Consider the following 25,810-nt stretch of genomic DNA (forward strand, 5'->3'; position numbering starts at 1 on the left):
TGCTTAGGGAGAGGGACAAAAGAAAGCCTGTATATGCTCAGGACAGATAGCGTTGTTTTTTTTTTTTTTTTTTCTGAATATTTTTGTACATGGGCTGGCTGGCTTCTTGGATGCTAAACGGGTAGAGATAGAGAGATGATTGTATGCAGAGACCAAACAGAAGATCATCTTCATGTGATATCTATAGAAATAATTTCCCAACAAAAGAGATAAGCCTAGATATTTCAGAGAGAAGATTAGCGTAGTTATGAAAACAAGATTAACTGAGGGATGAAGAAATAAACACACCTGCCTGCTTTGCACTGTCTGTGGGACAGCAGGACGACGTGGGCCTGTGATCTTGGGAGAGGAGATGTGACGATAAGATAGCCAGCTAGAGGGGACATCGTTGGAACAGTTATGGGCAGAACAGATAGGAAATAAAATGGTCACAGCGAAACCACAAGCCACGCAGGAACAGAAAAGACAGAGGTGAGTTCGCAGGACATGGAGTCGGTGATGTGGAGGATGAAAGCAAGGAAAATGGCAAAGGAAGTGAAAACAGCTGGGAGGCGAAAGCACAGGGGACGCTGGGTGGAGGCAGATGCGGAGCAACCTGCACTTCTGAAGAACCGACTAGAATGAGAGAGAGAGAGAGCGGGAGCAAGCGAGTGAGAGACCAAGACTCAAAGCTGTCCTTTCCAAAGGCATTCTTGCTTGGAAACCAGGTCTGTCCTTTGAAATGACCCCAAGCGAAGCAACAATGGAACATGTCCAACCAAACGTATCTGTTAATGTTTGATTTCTAAGCATCAACTTTTCCACACATGCCTGAATGGATGTTTATGAAATATGCAGATGAAGATGCCTCAGTCTGGTTTTGAGGAAAATTCAATAAAGAACAACTACAGGAGACTGAGAGATTGAAGTCTGAGGCCAAGATTTCATTGTCTATCTGAGTTACTGTTTGTGTGAGGGTAACAAAGATATATATTCGTGTGTGTGTATGTGTTTTATACATGAGTGCTTAAATGCATGTTCATATGTGTGGGAGCACACATGTATGTGTGTGTGCATGTGCACATGTGTGCATATGCATGTGGAGCCCAGAAGTTGATGATCAGTGTTTTCTGGAGTTGCTCTTCACCTTTTTATCTGAAACAAGATTTCCCCCTGAACTGGGAGCTCTCCAATTCATCTAAATTAGCCAATCAGTAAGCCCCAGGGATCCTCCTGTGTCTGCCCTCCTCAGTGCTGGGATCACAGGTGCCCACCACCATACCCAGCATTTACAGAGGTGCTGGGGATCTGAATTCAGGTCCTCATGTTTGGGGGCAAGTACTTCAACTGAGCCATCTCTCCTGTCCCCAGAAAAAATTCTGTAGTGAGAAACCAAGAAATATCTACAACATAGCATTCCTGAAAAGTATTGCAAATTTAGAAATTAGCTAACTAAAACATGCTGAGGAAGACATAGTCCAAGAGGAATGGTGGCAAATACTGGAGCCATTCATAAACAGGAGACAGGTCTGCAGTTCATATAATTATGATTCTCCTAAAAGAAATCTACAAATCAAATGCAATGCTGATCTTAATTTCAACTGCATTGTTTTGGGTGGGGGGGGGACAAGATGTTTCTTAATTAAAATACATTTTTAGGAAACTAAGGATAGAAATCTTCTAATAAAGACAGATTACTTCAAGCTAATAGCCTAGAACATTGTTAATAATGATACTACAGGGTTCCTGGAAAAGTGAAGGGAAATTCAGAGTGCCTCATCTCAATTATTAAAAGGACACAGTGTCACCATGGTCTGAATAAAATAGCTAATAAGAAACAGAAGAATCTGGATTTCTGGTCAAGATGGCATCTGCCTAACCATGCCACAACTCCTAAGAAAGGAGAGATAGACGCAGATCCTAAGGAGAGAACCACCCCATCATACCTCAAAAGGGCCCCAGCTGCAGCTAAGAATAACTGGGGAAACATGCAAGAATGCTGTTTTCTTGGCGAACCCGGAACCAGCACAACGGTGAAGAAGATAGACAGAGAGAACAATCAACCCCTACCAAAGTGGATATCCAGAGACTCAGAGGCTCCCAAATCTCAACACAGAAGCAGATCTAATATGAACCCAACATGGCTCAGGGAAATTTGTGGAAGATGGGGCAGGAAGAATGTCAGAGCCACACGTTGGGTCATGACACGCAGAGACATTTCCTCCTGCCCCAAACTAAAGGCTAACCCCACAATGCACGACCCATATACCCCAAAAAGGAGCGTCCCTGTGGAGGGGGGAGAACAGGGAGGAGGCTAACAATGGTACAAACTTTACTGTATTCACTGACTACACAAATAAAAAATAAAAATGAAACATAAAAATCAATGAACATGTCATTTGTAAAATGGCTAAAATATGAATATTCAGTTAAAAGGCAGGACTGTTGAGGAGAATGCATAACAAGAGTTTCTGTCTTCACTATTTTTAATTTTGCTTTATTTTAGAGAGAGTGAGAGAGAGACAGAAACACACACACAGAGAGAACTGGCACACTAGGGCCTCAGCCACTAAAATTGAACTACAGACACTTGCGCCACCTAGTGGGCATGTGCGACCTTGTGCTTACCTCACCTTTGTGCATCTGGCTTACACAGGATCTGGAGAGTCAAACATGGGCCCCTAGGCTTTGCAGGAAGCACCTTAACCACCAAGCCATCTCTCCAGCCCTGCATTCACTATTTTAGATGGACAGTGCACACAGATAACTTTAACGTATGAGGAGAACTTCCTTATAAGAAGACAGCCCCATGGACATATTCTAAGTTAGCCGCGGGCAGAAAACATGGGGTGCGGGTGGCGGCTTCTGTCCCACTAGGCTCAGGGGACCGTTACCAAGGTCACAGGTGGTGGAGGAAGCTGGTGCTTTGATGTTCTAGTTTGAAGGGCCCAGTTTTCCCCAGCTGGTCCTTCAGGTAACTTACACTTCACGGCCAGCAAGGCGACCCTCGAAGCCGGGTCTTAGGCACTGCCACCTGTTTCGGCATATTGGCTGTCTTGCCTATGTGCACAGGGTTATGCAGGTTCTATTCAGCATAGGCATGAGACCCTAAAGATACCTGGAATTCCACCCACTACATGATAAGCACAGAGTCTAAAATAAGAACCCACATACTAATTCAAGCGTATCAGAAATTATGGTGAAATATCACACTACCTGATATAACATAAAATAGGTTTGTCCTCTCCCACTTCCTTCTTCGTTCTTTATGTAAACCACGCGTGCCACCCATTGTCCCCACCTGCATGCAGCATGAACAGTGTCCATATTGTAAACACCTTCAAAACAAATCTCAAGAGACTTATGCTTCACACTCCCCCAGCGATCACCCTATCACCTGTTACCTCTTCTTGTCTATTATAAGGGTATTACCAAGTACATTTTCATGTTTCGAGCTTTTGCCCCCTCCCCTTTGGAGAAATGCCTGAGCATGGAATCAGAAAAAGGGTCAAAAGTCACAACAAGGTTCCCTTCCAAGAGCACGTGTGTTCTCAACTTGGAACAGTGCTAGGGGCATTGTGATCTTGAGTATACTGGGGTGTTTACCATTCACAGCCCCCAAATCAAAACATTCATATTCCAAGATGACATTTCTTCCACTGAACCCCACAGGACTAGCCCAATGGTGACTGTTCCTCAAAACCCCCTAAACTGTGGAGAAGCAGCCCTGGGTGAGAACTCTTGCTGCAGCCCACCTTGTTTGGGTGTCTTCTCCCTTGACACCAGCCTTGGCCCCAACAGTGTGCCCACAGGTGATGGGCCAGAAGAGGGAGCCCAGGGGAGCCCTGAAGAATACCGCCTTTCTTCCAGACCACACACCCCTTCATATGCTTTCAGAACGTGGTTCCCATGTTGTCCCATTGAGGTGCTGTGGATTCTAGGACATCTTAAAACCGCAAAGGAAAAGCCAGATCTACGGCAGTTCTTCAGCCTAGGGTCAATATTTCTATATAATTAGATGCAATTCATAACTCTTCCCTTACTCACGACCCAGTTTTGCCTAGCACTGACTTTGTCACTAGTTTGTTTTCCAATACCCCTTGAAATACCAACGTGAGCCTAATTCCACCTATAAATCCAACTTTCAGAAACCTGTGCATCTGCCTTCCAGAACTCTGTGATTTCTACTTCCTGAAACCCAAACGAGTCTGCCTGACCTCAAGCCTTCTCACCTGGAGGGACAGAGCATCCAGCAGCAATATCTACAACTTCGACTTCTGTGGATCCTGAGGTGATATCCCATACCATTAACACAATACCATATCTCTATGGAAGCCAGAAATTTCAAGAACCTCATGGTGCAGCCTGCATAAGCATGGGACCCACTTACCCATAAGCCAGGAGTGCAGAAAAAAATAGACTTGCCCTTACCTGCAGGAACACTGCTCCCTGGCTTGTGATCCTCCGTCCTTGGCTATAGACAACATTTTCTGAACCAGATCCCACCTTCCTCTCCAACAATGGCAATTTGTAATCCAAATGAACCTGTGTCACTGTCCCTGGGCTGAGAGGGAAGCAACATGGCTCCCTGTGTGAGGTCACTGCATGTGAAGAAATAAGCTGGTACGCCCTGGCACTCTGCTATTCCAGCTTCTCTTTCTCCTCTCCTCAGAAATTTAGTAGGAGACCTAAGGCTCTTCCACTATCCAGATGTCTAAGGAGACATCAGAACCCAGCTTACTTTCCAGAAGGGCAGTGTTCTGGCAGCAAGGACCCCGGGCCTCAAGCAGGGATGATCCTGGGCTTTGGGGGAAAGTGGCCTTGAAAATACAGAAACAGAGGTGCATGAGGAGGGGTGGAAGCAAGGTGACTTGGTCATGGCTGAAGACACGGGATCCCAGGAACCTTTGTCTCACACTTCAGGCTGGATGCTTCACAAGAGAGCCTGACATAGCCGTCCCCACACCCCACAGTCTCAATCCTTTTCCAGTGTCATGACCATAGAGTGGTAACAGTGGTGATCCAGAGACCTTTGCTCCTGAAGACATTGCCGGTCAATTCTGTTCAAGCAGGCCTTGGATGTGAGCTGTGCAGAGTTCCAACCCCATGTTGTTTAATGTCCTCTATGGGCCATCCTCTGGTTCCAGTTCATACCCCACAGATGGTCTTCAATGGCTGCTGTCCACATCTTCCAAGTAGTCTCCTTGGTGGATCACATTTCAGGGTGGCCCATGCTGAGTCCAGCTGACCTCGGGGGTCACCCAGCCCTGATGTCTCCTGAAAATTCCTCATTCTATGCAGCCCTTCAGGGACCGAGTTCCTTCTGCCTGCAGCTTCCCAACTGGCTATGGGCTTCCTTCTCCAGGAGACTAGTGAACACATGGGGAAGAACAACTTCTTTAGGAAAACTCATGTGGTGAGCTAATTATTCAAGAACATATAAGTACCCTCGTGGAGAGATCAGGGATTGGAAGAGATGTTAGATCTGGGTTTCATCATGATGGGACCCAGACTCCCTTCAGTAAACAAGATAGTCAGAAGCTGTAGGCTCTGGCCAGTTGACAGTGTAGGCTTGGACAGAGGGACACTGTGGGCTTTGGGCAGTTGGAACAAGGCAAGCAGAAGCTGTGTGCTCTGGATAATTGGACACCATGATCTCTAGACAGCTGGATGCAATGGGTTCTGGGTGATGGATGCTGTGGGCATGCTCCAGACTGTTAGACACTGTGGTCCTGGTTCAGGTAGATGCTTTGGGCTCCAGCTAGTCAGGTGTTGTGGCCTCTAACATCTGGACAGCTGGAAGCTCTAGACAGTCACACGTTGTGGGCCTCATTCCATTGGGCATTGAAGCTTCTTTCTCTCCCATGTATGTGGCATTGCATGAACTCTCACCCCTCTTCCAAAGCCTCTTAGGACGGTCCTCGCATCTGGGACATGCATGACCATTGAATGCTCTGCAGTTGTCAGGAAGACGGTACAAAAAGCCCTACACTTCAGGCCGCATCCTACACGCCCTTCAGCTGGCTCTTCAGTATGTTTTAAACATTTCCAAAGCTAATTGGATTCAATTTGTAACTTTGTTCTCTTTTATTCCTCGATGTTTCCTAGTGCTGGTGGCCCTTTCACTTGTTTATTTTCTAATCTTTCCATACAACAGGAATGTGAGCTTGCACTGTCCCTCCGTGGATGACTGGACTCTGAGCCAGCTCTTTCTGAGCTCTTTGTCTTGTTCTTGCCTTGGCAGGTTTCCTTATTCCTGTGTTCATAGACACATGAACAGACAGGGAGGAATGCCCAAAGGTAAGGCAGAAGTGGCCCACAAGGCCTGTGTGGCACTGTCATTGCCTCCCATGGCAAGTGGCTCAGTGGAGGACCTGAATGTGGGAAATGGCGGGGGAGGCACCCACTCAGAGACACCTAACCCCAGCAGCAGTGGACAGGGCTGCTGAGACCTCACATGGGGAGACCGGCATCTTGTTCCCTCCCGTACCTGTATCGGGCATGCTGGTGAGGATCAAGTGTGGAAGACATACTGCTGGTTTGTGGTGACATGGGCCTGACAGCGCCGGCCCTCAGTGCTGTGTCCACCATGCAGGGCGGTCAGCAGCTGAGGGTCCTGGACCGCAGCTAGTCCACATCCACCGTGCTGGCCAAATGGTCCTCGTGGCTTCACCATGGCGACTGCAGGGCCTGCAAAGCAGAGAAAAAAGATGTACTAAGGGTAGGAATAGCATTTGGTGGGTGATCTCAAGTGACATGCGTAGTACTCTCACCCCCAGGAAGAAGAGGTCCATTTGCCTGTAGAGTAACGACCGTATTTCCTTAGGTAAGACTGCTCATTCGTGAGCATGCAGTCACGAGTCATGAATGAATAGGCATACCTAAACTGCTCAGGGCTGCCACAACCTCTAGCTGGGGCTCAAGAGAAACAAATACCCTCATCAAGGTGGCCATGAGGGAGAGAAGGACTCTGCTTGGGCTCCTGTGTGGAGGAGCCTCCAATCAGGAAGATGTCAGGAAACACAAGCCCGTCAGAGACGGACAATCACTGCAGGTCTTTGGGAGATCTGGGATGCTGTCTGTCAATCACACCTCTGGCAGAATTACAAACGACAGAGCCAGGCGTGGTGGCTCAAGCCTTTAATCCCAGCACTCGGGAGGCAGAAGTAGGAGGATCGCCGTGAGTTCAAGGTCAGCCTGAAACTACATAGTGAATTCCAGGTCAGCCTGAACTAGAGTGAGACCCTGCCTTGAAAAACAAAAAAAGAAAAAAAAAGAATTACAAACAATAGTTAGAAAATAACAACAGGGTGAGCAGCAGAGGATGGAGGACACAGAAGGAAGTCACAGGAACTGCAAACACACCTGAGGCCCAGATGGAGCACAAGTGGTTGCAAAGCTATGTCCAGTTCACAGCACGGTGCGCAGGTGCAGAGATGCTGCACTTGCTGTTAATCTGCAAATTCAACGTGATGCCACTAATAACAAAACCAAAAGATTATTTTCAAAGGGAATAATATAATCTGACTTGCATAGCAAGATAAACATATATGAATAGCTAATATGTACATATAATTATGATTATCATTATGTATATATATAATGAAGAGCGATCAGTCTCAGACAGTCAAACATGTCATCAAGGTACAATGACCATGTGGATATACTTGTGACAGCTCAGAAATTCTAGAAGCAGACCCAAATGCCTATTGGGATTTTAGAATATCATAGAAGGAGTCAGTCAAATAAGTGTCAGGAAAATGGGCACCTCAACACAGGGCATTTAAACAAGTGTGAGCAGCTACCATCTTTCTCCAGGCTACCGTGCAACTGACCAGCCTTTTTCATTCACACAGTAAGAGAAAACACAAATGCCATAGAATAAAAGCCACAAGAGGGTGAAAAGAAATACTACCACAAGTTCTGTATGATTGGCTGTTGAGTTGAATTGCTTTGTCTTGACTGTCCTGCCTACCTTAAGTGCATGGCTCAAGGTGTCTCCATATATTAAAGACTGTAATGTAACCTGGCAAGTAAACACCTTGGAGCCTACTCTCCTAACAGGAACTCGAGTCTTAACCAATCACAAGCTTCCAGCTGATCAGCCCATGTTCACATGAGGTGGACCGGGGCTGTGACTCATCAGACACGAGCTGTGCTGCCTCTTCCTCGCCGCCCCTCTTTACGAGAGAAGCCTTGCTATGTCCACCAGGCTGGTCTCAAACTCAGCCTGACCTCCTGCCTCTGGCTCCCAAGGGCTGGGATCTCAGGTTTGGCCTTCACTTTCCTTTTCTAGGCGTTAGCTCCTTTCCTCGGTCTACAAACACCACCTGTGTGGAAGAGGGGCCTCGGACTCAGGCTTCAGACCACTGATGGTTCTAGAATAGCTCATGAAGCTCATTAAGGGTCACAAAACTAAATTTGTTGTAATTTTGTCTTTTAACATGACAGAAACTGGCAAAAGATTGATTAACTTGATTTCACAAATATGTAGCCTTACTGAATAAGGACAAAATGGATGCATAAAGGACCAACTGGTAATAATACTTGCAATGATGTTACAGAAAAGTCAATTTCCTCCAGATAGAAAGAGCTTTTACAAATCTGTGTGTGTGTGTGTGTGTGTGTGTGTGTGTTCTTTTGAGAATGGTTCTATGTTTCCAAGTCTGCCCTCCAATTCACATCATCATTTCCTGAGTGCTGAAATTATCACCATGCCCAAGCTGTACAAATCAATTTGGGAAAGAGAGAGAGAGATGTCTGATTCAATGGAAAGTGGTCATAGTACCTAAGTGGCCAAATTATAGAACAGGAAATCTAAGAGGTCTGCAAACAGACCCGAGGCTCACACAGACACTACTCATCTCAGCCATAGTGACATGCATGTTGCCCTCACCCAGGATGGGGAGGACACTGAGGAACCCCATGCAATGCTGGGAACGCGTGATTTCTCCCAGAACCCACAGAGAGCCACCCGGTGACACCCTGGGCTACTTCACACTGACCACCGTCAGCTCACAGAGCTGGTCCCTGGGTGTCGAAAGCCTCTTACTGTGTGTTACTTCAGAACCCTGGAAAAGTCAGCAGCAGAGCTCGTGCTGAGAGTAAGATTCTCATTCAGAGAGATTAGTCTGTGGAATTAAGAAATAAAATGGAAAATTTCTTTCTTTCTGTCTTTCTTTTGTTTGTTTTTCGAGGTAGGTTCTCATTCTGGCCCAGACTGACCTGGAATTCACTATGTAGTCTCAGGATGGCCTCGAACTCATAGTGATCCTCCTACCTCTGCCTCCCAAGTACTGGGATTAAAGGTGTGCACCACCATGCCCAGCTAAAATGGAAAATTTCTTTGAGGACTTTCCTGTGGTTAGACTTTGAGATCAACATTCAAAGCATACTGTGGTCTCATAAGCTTCCTTCTGTGCAGAGGTAATGGGCACTGACTTGCTTTGATGTATTGAACACTCCTTACTCTTCTGAAAGGATGGCTACAAGACTAGTGTATTATGCGGTGTGTCTGGGGAGAGGAGAGGATGGGCGGGGCAGAGTTAAGAGGAGGAAGACTTGTTCTTACCTTCTACCACTTAAAACATAAATAAAAGTTTGCAAAGTGTCCGCAACAAGGAATTTGCCTTTAGCTTGGACCTTGAACCAGTCCAAACTGGTTATTTTCTTTTTAAATATTTATTTATTTATTTATTTATTTATGAGAGAGAGAGAGACAGAGAGAGAGAGAGACAGAGAGAGAGAGAGAGAGAGAATGGGAGTACCAGGGCCTCTAACCACCACAGACAAACTCTAGACGCATGTAAATCTGGCTTATGTGGGTACTGGGGAATTGAAGCTGGGTTCCTAGGTTTCACAGGCGAGCACCTTAACTGCTAAGTCATCTTTCTAGCCTCAAGCTGGTTATTTCACAGGAGCTCCTAGCCCACCAAATGGCTGTCCCCTTCCTCCCCTTCAACATGCTCTTGTTTCTTGAGTTTGTGACTCTCATTCCAGACAGTGTAACTGGAGGGGTGGAGTGGGAATGAAGGTGTTTTTGTCTGCATGCCCCCCCACTACACCTTGCACACTGGTCGCCAAGCCACAGAAACCCTGTGAAGCATTACTGGGGGAGCCCTCACCCTTTCTACTTTATATCAATATGCTCTGAGCAACTCTAATGAGTGAGAGGCACAAGCAGGAAGAGCTTCTAGGCAAGATGAGCCCTCATGACCAGAGTCCCCGTGTGCCAGGAGAGGCACCGAGCACGCCAATGAACACTTCTTAGCCAAGATTCCCTTCTACAACCTCCACCTGGTCGGTCCGGATGGACGCAGGAAAGCCCCGTAGTTGGCCCAGCGCCTCAGAAGCCCGTGGCAGGAAGCTGGTTTGCCACATGCTGTTCCCTCTGCCTGCGTTCTTCCACATGTACTCTCCATCGCTCTGAAGGACTGTTGGTCCTTTCCTCTCCATTCTTCCTGGTTCCAGGCAGAACAATGTCTTGGGGTGCTAATGGGTATGTTGCCAGACTGGCAGGAAGGCATGGGGGTGGGCTGGCTCTGTGACGAAGGACATATCTGGAACACAGTGCAGGAACATCTTGTCCCTCTTGCAAGGACCAGTTGTTAACTATTTTTTTCTTCATTTTGGTTTTCAAGGTAGGATCTCACTATAGCCCAGGCTGACCTGGAGATCACGATGTAGTTTCAGGCTGGCCTCAAATGCAGTGATCGTCCTACCTCTGCCTCCCGAGTGCTGGGATTAAAGGCGTGCTCCAGGCAGCAGTTAGATTTTTAACCTTGGTCCCGAGCACTTCATGGGCAATCCCTTCCAGACCCTCCCCTGTAGCAGGGGACCGCCACTTTTCTTTCCCTCTGCCATAAGACCGTGCTTGCTCTCTGCTGTCTGCGTTGGCCATTCTTCACGAGTACAAGGCCATGAGCTCAGCTGCAACCCAGGAACCTGGGAACATAGCTGGGACTCTGGACCTGTCCAGCTGGCCCAGGCCCACCTTCAAGAGCAGAGGCATGACTGAGGATGTATGCTCTTCCTCCATGGCTCGGGTTTGCCCACAGGCACCCCGAGTCATTGGAAGGGCATCACCTCCCTGATGCTGCTGGCCCTCCACTTCTAAGTCCTCCCACACCTGGAGCAGTCCCTGGCCCGCCATGCATGGCTACTGTGAAGTTCTGATCCTAACAGTGACATCTCTGCTTCCCCAGGCATGCAGTGGCTCCACCAGAGCCCATCCCAGCACCCTCCAGCAAGGCCCAGTAGGTGGCCTCTGCCTGTGAAGCTGGCTGCCTGCTGATCAGGCGTGGGGCAGGCACCTCTCCTTTGAGCCGGACTCTGGGTGGTGCACTGGCCACCTCCCACAGCGCCCTCTTCATGGCTCCCTTTCCTAATAGGTACTTCTTGGTGCTCCTTGGCTGCATGACCACGGTTTGTCCGGCAAAATGTAAGCAGAGTTATGAGCTGCATGAAAGGGAAGGAACGCACCCCCTGCACCCCGTCCTGCTGCTAGCAAGTGGATTCAATGGCTTGTAGCACCAACAGCCATCTTGGGCCATAGCAACCATGGCCTCCCGCAGGGAGCTTGAAGCAGGCAGAGAAGACTGCGGATTCCGGCAGACTGTGCACTTAGCACCCCAGTTACAGGTTGTTTGCTTCTGCAACTTTTTAACCTTCTTCCTTTTCTTTGAGGCAAGCCCAACAGAATGGCCATTTATTTGCAAGAGATTGAGAGAGAGAGAGAGAGAGAGAGAGAGAGAATCGGTGCACCAGCGTCTCTAGCCACTGCAAGCAAACTGCAGACGCATGTGCCCCCGTGTGCACATGTGCCAGCTTGCATACTTGCATCACTGGGACCTGGAGGCTTGAACATGAGTCCTCAGGCTCCACAGGCAAGCGTCTTAACCGCTAAACCATCTCTGCAGCCCCCTGCCTTCTAAAGTACAGGGCACTCGTCTAGTCATAACTGACAGGGCTTTTCCTAGTGGATGGCTTACCAGTCCCTTCTCCATAGCTAACCTCATATCCACTTCATTCTAGAATGAACAGGGTCCCTAACTGGGGTTGACTTCCTGCCAAACACACATTTTTTTTTCTTTCTTTTTTTTCCTTTTTTTTCTGATCTGCACTGCTTGCTTCACAGCCCAGATAGCAGGTGGGAGGGTCACCACCCTCTCTCCCCGCCTCTTCCTGTCTCCATGGCAGTGCACCCTCCTGCCCAAGAGGACCACTCGCTTGGTGGCTCACATCAAAGTCCCCACCCCTGCTGCAGCTCAGTGGGGTGCTGGTGGGTGACAGTGGATCAGGGTTGAATAGAGAGTCATGCAGCTAAATTTAGACATGGCTCTATAGTTAGTTCCCATCTCAGCTGGGAGGTTGCTCCGCCCGGAGACTCGCAGATCAAGTAAGACCCAAGGCACCCTGCATTGGTCACATGGCTTCAGAACATTACAGCTCCAATTCCGGAGGGGCAGGGTAGATTCTGGAGCTACTGACTGCCTCCCCTGTGGGTGGCTTCATGGCAATACTAGCAAAAGGTATTCAATTTAAAATGCTTTTGTAAGCATGACCTTTTTGAACCTCAGAGGACACCATCATGGAGGCAGAGAAATGACTCTGCTATAAAAGACACTAGTGGGGCACAGAGATGTTCATGGCTTACTAAAGGCACACAATAGTTACGATGGGCAAAGAATTTTGAGTTGAAGCCTCATCTCTCAAACCTGGAACCACCTGCAATGGAGAGGTCTGCTCGTAGCTCTTTATTTGAGCCTGCGTTTGTGAATTCCTAACTTGCCGGTGTGGCCCTTGAAGTTGACTGCAGCAGTGGAAAATGTGGGTCGCCTGCTGACATTGGAGCCTGTGAGTTCTTTAGTCACCATTCAGCTGTGAGCCACTTGCAGAGGAAGAGCAAGAGATGCTGGGCTGCGTGTCTCTGCCCAGCCAGTGAACGGGAACGTCTTTGAGGTCTCTGTGGGGACCCGTTGTCCTATTTTGTGGTGCCTTTTTGCCATGGCTCCCTGCTTAATGTCCCCAGGCACAGGGCCATTTGCTAACCCAAGAAGCCCAAATCAGATCCCACATGTGACCCTGGGGGAAGATGTCAGGATACAGACACCTGAAGAGACAGCCATGTGGGGTCACAGGGAGCTGGGACAAAGGTCACAGGCAAACACCTGGTCTCTCACTCCAGTCTTTGGAACTTTGAGGAAGCATGTCTCTACAGCCAGAGTAGCTGAGGCTGCAAAGCCACCCGGACATCTGACTGTGCCCACCACCCAAGATGGACACGGCAAGGCATCTGTTGCACCAACTTGATGCTGGGCTCCATGTTTGCCACATATGGAGGCTGCTCACGGGACCTCTTCCAGGCAGAACTATGGATGTCCAAGAAGGAACCTCAGTTCTCCATAAAGCCTCTGTTCTCACCCTTCTCTTATGTGGAGGGGTAGAACTATTATTTCTAAATAGAAATTTGGACTGTCAGAAACAGCCATTGGTTAAGTCAGCATTTACCTCATTGTCCCACTCAGTGGTGGACACACCCACATAGCCAGGCCAGGAGCTTTAGTCACCTTTCACTGAAAACTGAATTTATAGGCTGAGGTGATAGCTTAGTTGGCAAAATACTTGCCTCACAAGCTTGAGAACCTGAATTTGATCCCCAACATCTATGTAAAAATTAGCTGGGCATGGTGGCGCATGCCTTAATCCCAGCACTCAGGAGGCAGAGGTAGGAGGATTGCCGTGAATTTGGGGCCACCCTGAGACTACAGAGTGAATTCCAGGTCAGCCTGGGCTAGAGTGAGACCCTACCTCTAGCCTAATGGGCAAGTTACAGGCCAATGAGAGACCCTGTCTCAGATAAGATGGATGTTTCTTAGAAATGTCACATGAGGTTGTTTTCTGCCCCCCCCATACACATACATATATGCACACATATGTGCACCCAACCAACCACACGAACACACATACTTTGAAAGCTGCACTTACACCATCATGGAGGCAGAGATATGACTCTGCTATAAGAGACACTAGTGGGGCACAGAGATGTTCATGGCTTACTGAAGGCACACAGTAGTTACTCAGTCAGGCTTCTACAGGGCTCTCCTCCCTGTACAATTCTCTCAGAGTCTCACCGGTTTTCCTCCCAAGCTGGCTTCTAAGACAGGCCGAGCCACATCACTTCTGGGCAGCTGAGGAGGAGTGGGGAGCAAAGGGAGGGGCAGCTATGGGGTGGTCTGCCCTTGGAGGGGTGGGCTGCTCAATGCTGGCCTGGTGTGTCCTGGCCTGTCTTCTGACCCCACCCTGGGGACCAAATGTGGTTCCTTCTTTGCTTGGAACCCTGGGTCCTCTAACAGGGAGTGGGGGACACTCAGGTTCATAGCAACACAAAGTCCTCAGTCCCTGCTGTGCAAGGTTCTTCTAGGTTCGCCCCTTGTAGTCCTCCAGGGAGACAGCGAGCAGACTTCCCAAGCCTTCCTATGCCAGGGTGGATCTGGCATTCTCTCACATGCCTCACACTGAAGGCTTGCTCTCCAGCCCAGGGCATGACTTTGAGAGGTGGGGATCTTCAGGAGGTAAGGCCAGTGGTAAGAAATCAGGTCATGAGATATATCCTTGAAGGGGACACCACTGCCTGGCCCTTCTTGCTTCCCCCTTGCCTCCTGGATGCCAGGAAGTGAATGTCCCCCTCCTTCTCCACTCACTTCTGCCATGAGGCTGTATGTACCACAGGCCTGACATAGGAGGATGCAGCTCCTTATGTAGAAGGAGGCAGCTTGTGCAATCATGAGTCAAAGTAAACCTTCCCTTCTTGTAAGCTGAGCAGTTGGGCATTTTATCACAGAGACAGAAACTGACCAGCACACTGTCTGTCTGCTCGGGCCTCAGTTTCTTGTTTTGTTTTGTTTTTATTTTTGTTTATTTTTTGGAGAGTTATAGAAAGAGAAAGAGGCAGTTAGAGAGAAAGAGAGAATGGGCACGCCAGGGCATTCAGCCACTGCAAACGAACTCCAGACGCGTGCACCCCCTTGTGCATCTGGCTAACATGGGTCCTGGGGAATCGAGCCTAGAACCAGGGTCGTTAGGCTTCACAGGCAAGTGCTTAACTGCTAAGCCATCTCTCCAGCACAGGCCTCAGTTTCTTGGTGGGCCCTGGGTAGGGCAGTGTAATTTCCCCTTCCTGCTATGTGAGCAAGGCTGCTTACCAGAACTGGGGAGCTCCTCACCAAGGATAGAGATCAAGCACCCCACCACCACCCCAACAAAAGAGAGCACACATGGAATTGACGGGGTATTCCCTCACCAGCTTGGTTCCTGGTACATTCTGTGTTCCCTACAAATTTGCTACGTATGTTTGCAGGCTCTGTGGACATACACAAAGCAAACTCACACACCTGCATCTCACAAACACAGTGTACCCTAAAGCCTGAGAAGAGACGAGATTGTTGGCTAGGCTGCTCACTATGGAGTTCCGGAAGAGCTCCTAACCACAGAGGTGTGGTTCATGGTAGGCTGGCTTGCCCAAACCCAAGCCCTATGTCCCTCACCTTCACCTCCTCTACTATGGAAGCACTTTTCATAGTTGTCCCCAGGCAACTGGAGTAACCAAGTGACCTTGGGTCCCCTGAGATAACAAGTTGCCAGCACCAAGTCGTACCTCCCTTCCCCACACTACTTTCTCCTCTTCCCTTGCTTGGAAGTGGATGTTGTGGGCTGGAGGGATGACTTAGCGGTTGAAGCGCTGCTTGCCTGCAAAGCCAAAGGATGCAGGTTGGATTTGCCGGCATCCACCTAATGATGCAAAAGGGGCTTCACACTTTTGGGGTTCATCCGCAGTGGCTGGAGGCCCTAGTGTGCCCATTCTATCTTCCTCTTTCTCTCACTCACTCAATAAATAATTTTTTTTTTTAAAAGAAGGCTCATGTGGAGGTGGAGGTCATGTGGTAGCCACCCTATCACCACAAGAAAGGCCACAGGGACTGCAGTGGCAGGGCTTCATGTTGTGGGCTGCCAGACCAGCATCAGAACTGCTGCCCAGGACATCCAGTGCCGGGTGAACAACATACTCTTCCTCACGTGTGCCTCCAGTTGGATCTGCTGTTCCTTATGGCAGAATCTGCACTAACTAATCAGCAGGGAGGGTGTCCGCCCACTGACGGTGCTCCCCAGGCAGCAGGTGAGCGCAGAATCTCACTGCTCATGGACCGCATGCCTCGGGCCTTCGTTGACTGTTTTGAGTCTACAAGGGGAGATATTTTAGATGGAATTTCCTGAATACACTTGATCACATGATTGGGCCTGCAGTCTTCCAGCCCTAAGCTCTGGGTGGATTTGGGAACATATAGCCTAGTTTAAGAGGCCTGGGCTCAGAGCCAAAACAATAACTATAACAACCTCCTCACACAAGGTGAGCCCCAGACCACAGCACCTTCAGAACTCTGCCTTGCTGTACCTCAGACCCCAACACGTGCTGGAAATGTCTCCTGAGGAGATGGTCGTGCAGAGTTGGGAACCTCCTGGTGCAGTCATCCTGCACATTTTAACCCAAACTGCTATACTCCAGGCTTACCCTGCTAGAAAGAGAGGAAAGCCAGCTTACCCAGTTCCACATCAGGGATGACTTTGATATGCTTTTGGTGTCAACGCCTCCATAGGAGACCTGAGCTGGTGGCACTTCTGTTCCCACATGAAGATGGAACCACCCAGTGACAGACAGAGGCTTTGCTTTAAAACACTCATGGATCTCTGGAGGTCACCCTATTTCCTTGTGGTCACTGGCAGGAGACAGACACTCCTTCTGAGATATCACCCTGTCTCTTCAGAATCAGGCTCTCCTGGCCTCACGTGAGAGATGGGCCATGACCATCTCCATAGTAGCTGATGGGCAGCATGGACAGGCCAGATCAGAGGGATGCAGAAAAACCTTCCTGTCCTGCCTCAGTGAGCAAGTGAGAGTTCCCAGGCATTTGGCCCTGTCCAGCCCCAGACACAGAGAGAGTGCCATCTTACTGCTTTCTCCCTGAAATCCCCTTCCACGGCCTGTCCATGCCAGCCCAGTCTGGGCTCCATCTGTTCTCTGCTAATGGAAAGTGGAGTGGTGAAGCAGAGATGTGTTTGAATCACAGTTTTCAGATGGGGCTGCCACTGATTAACCTCTCTTTATGTTCCAGCCTTTCCGCCCTGGCCCCAAGTTGTGTGACTAATACCTGACCACATTGTGTACAGCCTGTGAGGGCTCAAGGGCGGCTTGGGGACAGCACCCTGCACTCGTGAGAGCCGTGGCAGGCAGCATTCACCAGCCTATTTATAAAGATAATTGTTGCCTGCAAGGGTTCTAGACATCCACTTGTCACACTCCAGGGAGGAGCGGGGCTCTTTCTCATGTCTGGACTTAATAAAGAAGAAATAATGCGTGCTGGAGAGCCGGTGACAATGTGTCTTGTCCAGCAATCCTCTGTGTGGATTTTCTGCTTAGCATTGTATACACAGCAAACAGCTTCGGGACTCCCCACTGCTCTGGTTTCCCCTCAGGAGGGGATGAAGAGAGGGTCACAAACGACACCCTTTAGACTTAAAAGGATACAGAGTCTGCCGAGTCACCCTCCTTGTGGTCTCAAGAGCTCAATGCATGCTTGTGAAAACCTAATTTGGTCCATGTTGGAAATGTTTCCAGTGGATTTCTTCCAGCATTAGATGGAGCACATGGTGCCCATCAAGGCAGCATCTGATTTAACCAGGTTTCAAAGGGCTGAGGAACAGGGAAGTGAGCCTTTTCCCCAACTCACTGTGGGAAACCAAATCACATCTGGCCACAGCCCTGAGGCTCAAGGCTCAGATGCCCCTGCCAGAGGGAGGGAAGCAGTTTCCCACCTTCCTTACAACACTGCCTCTGCAGATGCCGTCAGACCGTGGGCCTGGAGCGGAGTACACCAACCTTCACAGCCCTGAGCTGTCTGCACAACATTACCAGATACAGGGTTCATCCTAAAGTTGCTTTTCATAGGCAAGCTTGCATTGTAAATCCAAAGTGTGGAGAGGCTAGGTAATCTGTGAAGCCCCCCCAAAGAATATTCTCCAAACTTCATTGTGGATTTCCTACACAGGGCCTACACCCACTTGTCAAAGATGCCCTGTGTTGCAGTCAGATTTGCATTGCTGGCAGAAATCATCTGACCAAGAGCAGCTTTTAGGGGTGAAAAAAGTTTCTTTTGGCTTACAGAAGAGGGGAAGCTCCATGATGGCAAGGGAAAATGATGGCATGAATAGAGGGTGGACATCACCTAGTGGCCAACATCAAGTGGACCATAGCAAAAGGAAAGTATGTCAAACACTGGCAAGGGGAGACTTGCTATAACACCCATAAGCCTGCCCCCAATAATACACTGCTTCCAAGAGACATGAATTCCCAAATCTCCATCAGCTGGGAACCTGGTATTCAGAACACCTAAGTATATGGGGGACACCTGAATCAAAGCACCATACCAAGTTTTGCACGGAGAAGGGCAGACCACATGGTAATCGAGACCGCTAGAGAGATGAATGCATGGGCAGTGGATGCTATCTCGGGAGCCTGCTGGGCTCCAAGCTAAGAGAACCCAGTTCTCACTGTGACTATCCCATTTTCACAGGAATTTAGTGGACTGTAACCTGATCAAGTGGCCGCCCATGGACAGGAGGCCCTTAATGTAGCAAGTGTAAGGAGGGAGAGCAGCGGGGAAGGAACCTTTCTTCCTTCGTGATGGCTGGGCTCCCAAGTCAGCCTAAAAATGGCAACAATGAGCCCAACCAAACTCGAAGAACTCTTCTCCCATTGTTGTGCTTTGACCTATAAGGAAATACATTAGGTGACAAGGTCAGTCATCAGTGGAGACTTGAAATGGGATCGAGTCAGCCTCAGGTTGAAGCGTCTCCACCTCCACGTCACTCTGTCACAGGGAGCTTCCCAGCTGTGACTGCTGATGGCCACCTCCTTTAACAACCAATGGCTTGGAAGGATAGCTTACTTTTTATCTCCAAGGTGCCTTGTAGTCAAGGCAGGAACGGGGTAGGGTAAAGCTGGCTTCCAGCCTGGGGCTTGCTACCTCTCATCCTTGTAGCTGAGTGGCAGGGTTCAAGCCAAGCATTCCACACTGAATTGTATTGTCAGCAAGAACTTTGTTTTACAGTAGAAGGGATGTGACCCAGGGCTTTATTGTGCTAGGTAAGTGCTCTACGACTCAGTTACATTCCCCAAGCAGCATCATCATTTTGAGACAAGGTCTCACTAAGGTGCCCAGGCTAGCCTCACCACATCCTCCTCCTGCCTCACCCTCTTGAGGAGCTGTACTTACAGGCAGACACTCCTCCATGTCTGACTCCATTAAGGACTCTGTAAGACGTCTTCTAGACAAAGACCACTGGAATGCTTCCCAGCATCCTTGGCCTAACCCTTGCAGACAAACCAAAGCGAAAGGACCAGTGCTATCAGAAGCCAGCCTGATGGTGCACACTTCGGTTTGAGCCAGGTCTGAACAAGCTCACCCCAGCAGAGGACTGCACTGTGTGGGCAAGGAAGGGAAGGTAAATTCTTTCTCGTGTACAGTAATATGTTCAGGTGAGAAATCATTAAGCATATATCTTTTTAGAATATTTTTATTTATTTGAGGGAACGAGAAACAGACACACATACACATACACAGAGAGAGAGGGAGAGAGAGAGTGTGTGTTGGTGCACAAAATCATGGCCACTACACCTCCAGACACATGTACCACTTTGCCCATCTGGAAGTATGTAGGTACTGGAGAGTTGAATTGAACCCAGGCCATCAGGCTTTGCAAGTAAGTGCCATTCATTGCTGAGCTATCTCTCCAGTCCCAAACATACATCTTTTTAAGAGGAGCTAACTTCTGAGGGACATGCCATTTTGATGGGAACTCAAACATTTGGAGCAAATTATAATATCAAGCGGACCAATAACATTTTTAGCCAGATAAAATAGAATGTGCCTGTTGTACTAATATGCTTATAAGTACAATATATTTCAATATTTTTGTAAGAAGAACCTTCTTTTGCCAGCTGCTGTTTTGGGGCCAAGTGTTATTAGAAAAGCCACCTGTCTTGTGGAGACACTGAAAGCAAACACCAAATCACAGGGAGGAGTGCTATTGTTTGTGACTTGACAATTGGATGTCCACATGCAGAAAGGTGACAATGCAATCCCAAGCTCACACTGGATACGAATCCAGCTTCAAGGGACTTGGCACCTGGGTAAAACTCGGAAGGACTCAGCCACTAGAAAAAAACTGGGAGATTGCCTCAACATTGGTGTGGACAAGAGATTTGTGAACAGCAAATCAGACAACAAAAGCCAAACTAGACAAACAGGCTGGATGGCCTGAGACCAAACCTCCTGTCCAGCCAAGAAAACATGCATGGAGTGAAGAGACAGCCGTGTAACAAAAGATGTGTGCAAACCACACAGCTGCTGAGGTTAAGATCCAAAATATACCAAGAACACCAATGGCTCAACAGCAAGAAGGCCACTCAATTAAAATGGCCACAAGATTTATGCCAACTTTACAGAAAGAAGACACACACATAACCCACAGGTGCTGAGAAAATGCTCAAATCACTAATCTCCAGAGAAATGCAAATTAAAACCTCGTGCCCTTGGAATAGGTACTATAAAAATACCAAAGCCAGCACATGTGGTGAAGATGCGGGGAGAAGGGGACCCTTGGGTGTTGCTGGTGGGGATGGAAATTAGTACAGTTAGTACAGGAAACAGTGTGAAAATTCCTCAAAATGTTAAAAGTAGGGACTGAGGACAAAGCTCAGCAGGCAGAGTGCCTGGCGCACAGGCAAAAGGACCTGAGCTCCGACACCCAGCACCCACGTAGGCTGCGCGCGTGGTGGCATGCCCTTGCAATCCCGGCACTGAGGAATGGACACACAGAATCCTTGGTGCTCATTAGCAAACTAGTCGGGCCAAATTGGCAAGATTTAGTAATCTCTAGATTCAGCCAGAGACCCAGTCTCAAAGAATAAAGTAGAAAGCAGTTGTGGAAGACATGTGATACTTATACACACACTCACACTCGCAAAGTTAAAATAGAACTACATATGATCACTCAACCTCCTCCTGGGTATACATCTGAAAGAACTGAAGCTGGCACGTCAAAGAGATACCCACAGCTTGCCCTGCTCACTGGGCATCAACATACGGAGTATACCAAGTGTCCTCAACCGATAAGTGACAACACAAAACCAAATGTGAGTCACAGATGTAGCAGAATATCCCTCAGCCCCAAGCAAGGCTGGGAAACCACCTCTAACCCAGCCGGGAGCAGAGAGATGGGTTCTGCGTGATCTCAGGGATACCTGCAATTCAAAAGAGTGAAGGGCGGAGAGCAGAATGGCAGTCATCAGGAAGGGGCACAGGCCAGGGTGGGGTGTGGGAGATACTAGTTCAAAGCCGTGAAGGTTCAGGTCTTTTGGGAAGAATCAGTTTGAGAGGCTCAGCAGAGCAACTGCCGTCACCGTAGAGTGTATGCATCCACATACATGCTACACATTGTAGCTGCAAAAGTAAGGTAAGTGTGCAAGGGGATTCATGTGGCAATTGGCTCTGTTGGCACTCATAGGAAAGGCATATTTCAAGATAACCGTGATAAATACATACAATTTTAGTATTATTTATTTTTTATTTGACAGAGAAAGAGGGGGAGAGAGAGAGAAACTCATAAGATAAGCATATTTCAAGACAAACTGTGATAGATACATGCAATTTTAATATTATTAATTAATTTATTTATTTGACAGAGAAAGAGGAGGGAGAGAGAAAGAGAGAGAGATACTCATAGGATAAGCATATTTCAAGACAAATTGTGATAAATAACATGCAATTTTAATATTATTTATTTATTTCACAGAGAAAGAGCGGGGAGAGAGAGAGAGAGAGAGAGAGGGAGAATGGGTGCATGAGGGACTCCAGCCACTGCAGACAAACTCCAGACTTGTGTGCCCCCTTGTGTATCTGGCTAACGTGGGTCCTGGGGAACCAGACATGGGTCCTTTGGCTTTGCAGGCAAACACCTTAACTGCTAAGCCACTCCTCCAGCCCAATACATATAATTTTAAAAAGGAGAAAATGCTAAATGAGTCAAAACTCAGATTTATAAAGTAAAATATGGCCTCTACTTCCCCAAGTATTGGCTTGAGACTAAAAGATAAAAACAGACATGATCCAGCTGCTACTAACATCGGTGACCTTTCTCCAGGATCTGCAGAGGAGAGGACACATGAGCTTTATTGCTAGCCAAAATCAAGTTAGCCTGAGCTTAGCAGTTAAGGCATGTGCCTGCAAAGCCAAAGGACCCAGGTTTGATTCCACGGGACCCATGTAAGCCAGATGCAGAAGATGGAGCATGCATCTGGAGGTTGTCTGCAGTACCTGGGGGCTCTGGCATGTCCATTCTGTCTGTCTGTTTGACTGTCTCTCTCTGACTCTCTCAAATAAATAAATAAATAAATCTTAAAAACAAGTTTTAAAAATTAAAAAAAAATTAAAGGCCAGCAATCATACAGGGTAAATCCATTCTCTTCGTAGGGCAGAGGTAAAACTATGGGCTTGTCCAGAACGCCTTGTGACAACAGATACAATTTTGCCATCAGCACTGTCAACCTGAAACATACTTAAGTGTCCCCATTTTTGTGCATGAAGCCAGGCTGAAGGGCTGGATGTTACGTATAAGTTGTGCCAGGCAGCAACTTTCAAATCCAGCCAGCAGAATTGATGAGTGAAATGCAGGCCAGACACTGGGGAGTGAACCAGTACAGGGAAAAAGGAGGCTTCTGGGCACCTTATACAGTCAGCCTGAGAGAGAGAGAGAGAGAGAGAGAGAGAGAGGGAGAAAGAGAGGGAGGGAGAGAGGGAGTAGAGGTGTGCCTGCCACGCCTTTGATATTAAAAAGGTATAGACAGGGACCTGAGAGTCTAGAGCAGGAGCTCCCTGTCCTTACCAGGTCCTCCGGTGTACAGCAGAGAGGCCCTCCTGTCCTTCATGGAGCTGGCCCCACTTGCCAAGGACTTGCATGGGAAGGCAAGCAGAGTCAGGCTCTCCCTCCTGGGCTGGGACTTTCCATTTGCCTCCGGCTGCATCTGCATGGATGTTTTGCATTTGTTTGAAGCTTACATCTGCTTCTGACAATGAGCAGTAATTTTAAACCTGTTTAGCACGCATTTAACCCAGATATTTCTTTTGTGACCGCCTCACTTGCATCTGGGGCTCAGCGCGAAGAGGGTGTGAGGAACAAAACGAGAGCAGAATGGCACTGGGCGGCAGCTGCAAGGGAGGCAGCAAGCCTAGGACGCCGGGCACCCTTGCTCGAAAGGCACCACCACACGCTCTGATCCGGCGATCTGCTCACACTTCAAGGTTAGAGGTCCCACTGGGCCCTTGGGACCTTAGAAAGGGCTGAATAGGAGAAGCGCCAGAAAGGAAAGGAAACCCTCTACTCAGGCCCCATGGGGACAGCAGGCACTTTTCATCCACAGGAAGGACTTGCTCCCCTTGACAGGTAAATGCTCCTCATGAACACCCATCAAAAAGCTGGCGTCTGTGACAAAGGGCTTTGAAATCTCCCGGCTGAACCCATCTTTCCCTTCCATTCCTCTGAAAGTCCATGCAGACTCCCATGGTGGCTTGCCTGTGCTGGCCTAGCGAGGTCACACTGTAAGTCTCTGTGGGACCCCTGCTCCTGTGGGACACTCCGGCGCCTGCCTGGTGTTCCACAGACTCGGCAGCATGGGAGAGCCTGGGGCACAGCTGTGGATCCTTGGGATCTCCAAACAGACAAGAGGTCTCAAAGTCACAGTGCTTTATAAAGCCAAATTTGAAACCACATTTATGTAAAGTCTATGTGCTCTCTCCTTCTCAAGGAAGCAAAATGACATTCTTCGAACCTCAAAAGTTAGTGACAAACCTTTGTAACAAGTGCTCCTGGCCCATGCAATATGGTGGCACTGGTAAAATTGAATTCCTCACAGAGTGGCTCAACACTTCAAAGGCAGTTCATGTGGAAGAGAATTGGCTTTTAAGGTTTTTAAAAAAATTTTGTTTGTATGTGTCTGTGTATGCCAGGGTCTCTTGCTATATTCTGTGGGTTCTCAGGAATTGAACCTGGGCTGCTGGGGTTGGCAAGCAAGCACCTTTAACCACTGAGCTATATCCTCAGCCCCAATTTTTAATTTTATTTCACTTTGAATACATCAAATTCAGATTTAACTTCGAAAAGGCACACATAGCTAGCAGCTACTGTACTGGACAGTGGCAAGAACAGACTCTTTCCTCTTGCTTTCCTGTCACCTTTCCACCGTTCACAGGACATGTGCACAGCAGAAAACATGCACACACACAGTTGTAGCACTGATGTGAAAAACAACCAGTTTTTACAACCTGAGGATTTTCATGTCCTTTCATATGATTTTCTTTGCTGTTCATTGATAAAGCATGAAAAAATATCCCCAGAAACTTGAGGGGCACAGAGTCCCATTGCTGCCAATTCACTGCTTCTGCTGATGCCCCTGGGGAGAGTTCTGAATTTAGATATCCTCAGTCCATTTCTTGCAAAATGCTCTCTCATGCACAGACTTTTTTTTAATAAACCATAGATCAATACAAAGTCAATTAGCAATCTTCATCTTTTAAAAACATAACAGGTTTTTTTTTTGGGGGGGGGGAAGACTGTAAAAAAGTGCCTATCACAAAATACTATGGGTTTGGATGTCAGCGCACGTTGCAGCATCCACTCACAACAGTAGTTCATGTTACCAAAGCCAGTGGTGTTTTTTTCCCAGAATGCTTTATGCCGAGTATTTGGCATGATCAGGTTCTATAAATATTTGCTTTCGTTCCTCAGTGTTGTTTGCTTGCTGATAATGGCACTCCCTGCTATTGTGCTGGTTTGTGTACTGATTTCTGCTTCTGGCAAATAGAAGTTGCGATAGGATTCTCTCATGGGCACTGGTAAAATTAAATAACTGAGGGAGCTGCACAGCAGAGCACACCTGCCACCCCAGCATCTGGGAGGTGGAAGCAGTAGGGTGAGGAGATCAAGGCCAGCATTGGCGACATAGTGAGTGCGAGGCCAGCCTGGGCTACGTGAGAGCCTGTCTCACAAACAGAAAACAACCACAGAGAAAACAGAAGCAGGTGACGGGTGCAAGGTAAACAGATTTTGTTGTTACGATTGGCAGACGCTTCCTTTCTACACTGTGGTCCTGTCCCATTGTCCTGTGTTTTGGAACATGTAGCTGGCATGGGCTGGCCACTTGCACAGGTCTGAATCACAGCAGGACAGATGGCCAGAGCTGACCCACAAGGGGCATTTGGGGAGCAGGCAGAGTTTTGTAATCTCCACACTGTGAGGCAGTGCCTGGTGTGGGGCTATCCTGCACAGTGTCCTTTACCCAAGCTACCAGGAAGCAAGGTAAAGTTCCCCGGTTCTGTCAACCCAAAATGAACTCAGATGTTGCTAACCTCCCCCAGGGGATCCAGGTGGATGGTTTTGTCATGGCTGTGCTCACAAAGTTTCTCAGATCTTGAGGCTGTGCCTCAGTCCTCGTTTTGAAAAGTATTTGTAGACCTGGAGGTTTTCAGAAGTGGTGTATGGTTTATAGTGGAAAGGACATTCCCACTAACACAGAGACTCTGGGAGTGTGCCTGGGTTTGGCGGCCTTTTTTCTTGATCACTTTCCATGTACTGGGAAGATTTTACACAGTAAAGATCTTGCACAAGCTAGGATGTGACTTGGTGGGTAGAGTACCTGTGTAGAAAACACAAAGTCCTGAGT

At 48.2% G+C, this 25,810-nt stretch overlaps 1 long non-coding RNA gene across 1 annotated transcript in view; it reads right to left on the reverse strand.

The window, feature by feature from the left end:
* The window catches only part of LOC123459345, a 263,274-nt gene that overhangs the window by 127,996 nt on the left and 109,468 nt on the right, over positions 1-25,810 (reverse strand). Inside the window, exon 2 of the long non-coding RNA XR_006636237.1 lies at positions 4,411-6,669. This is a non-coding gene — a long non-coding RNA (uncharacterized LOC123459345). The remainder of the gene's footprint in view (positions 1-4,410; positions 6,670-25,810) is intronic.

Source organism: Jaculus jaculus, chromosome 3 (genome assembly GCF_020740685.1).
Source record: "Jaculus jaculus isolate mJacJac1 chromosome 3, mJacJac1.mat.Y.cur, whole genome shotgun sequence".
Classification (NCBI taxonomy): domain Eukaryota; kingdom Metazoa; phylum Chordata; class Mammalia; order Rodentia; family Dipodidae; genus Jaculus; species Jaculus jaculus.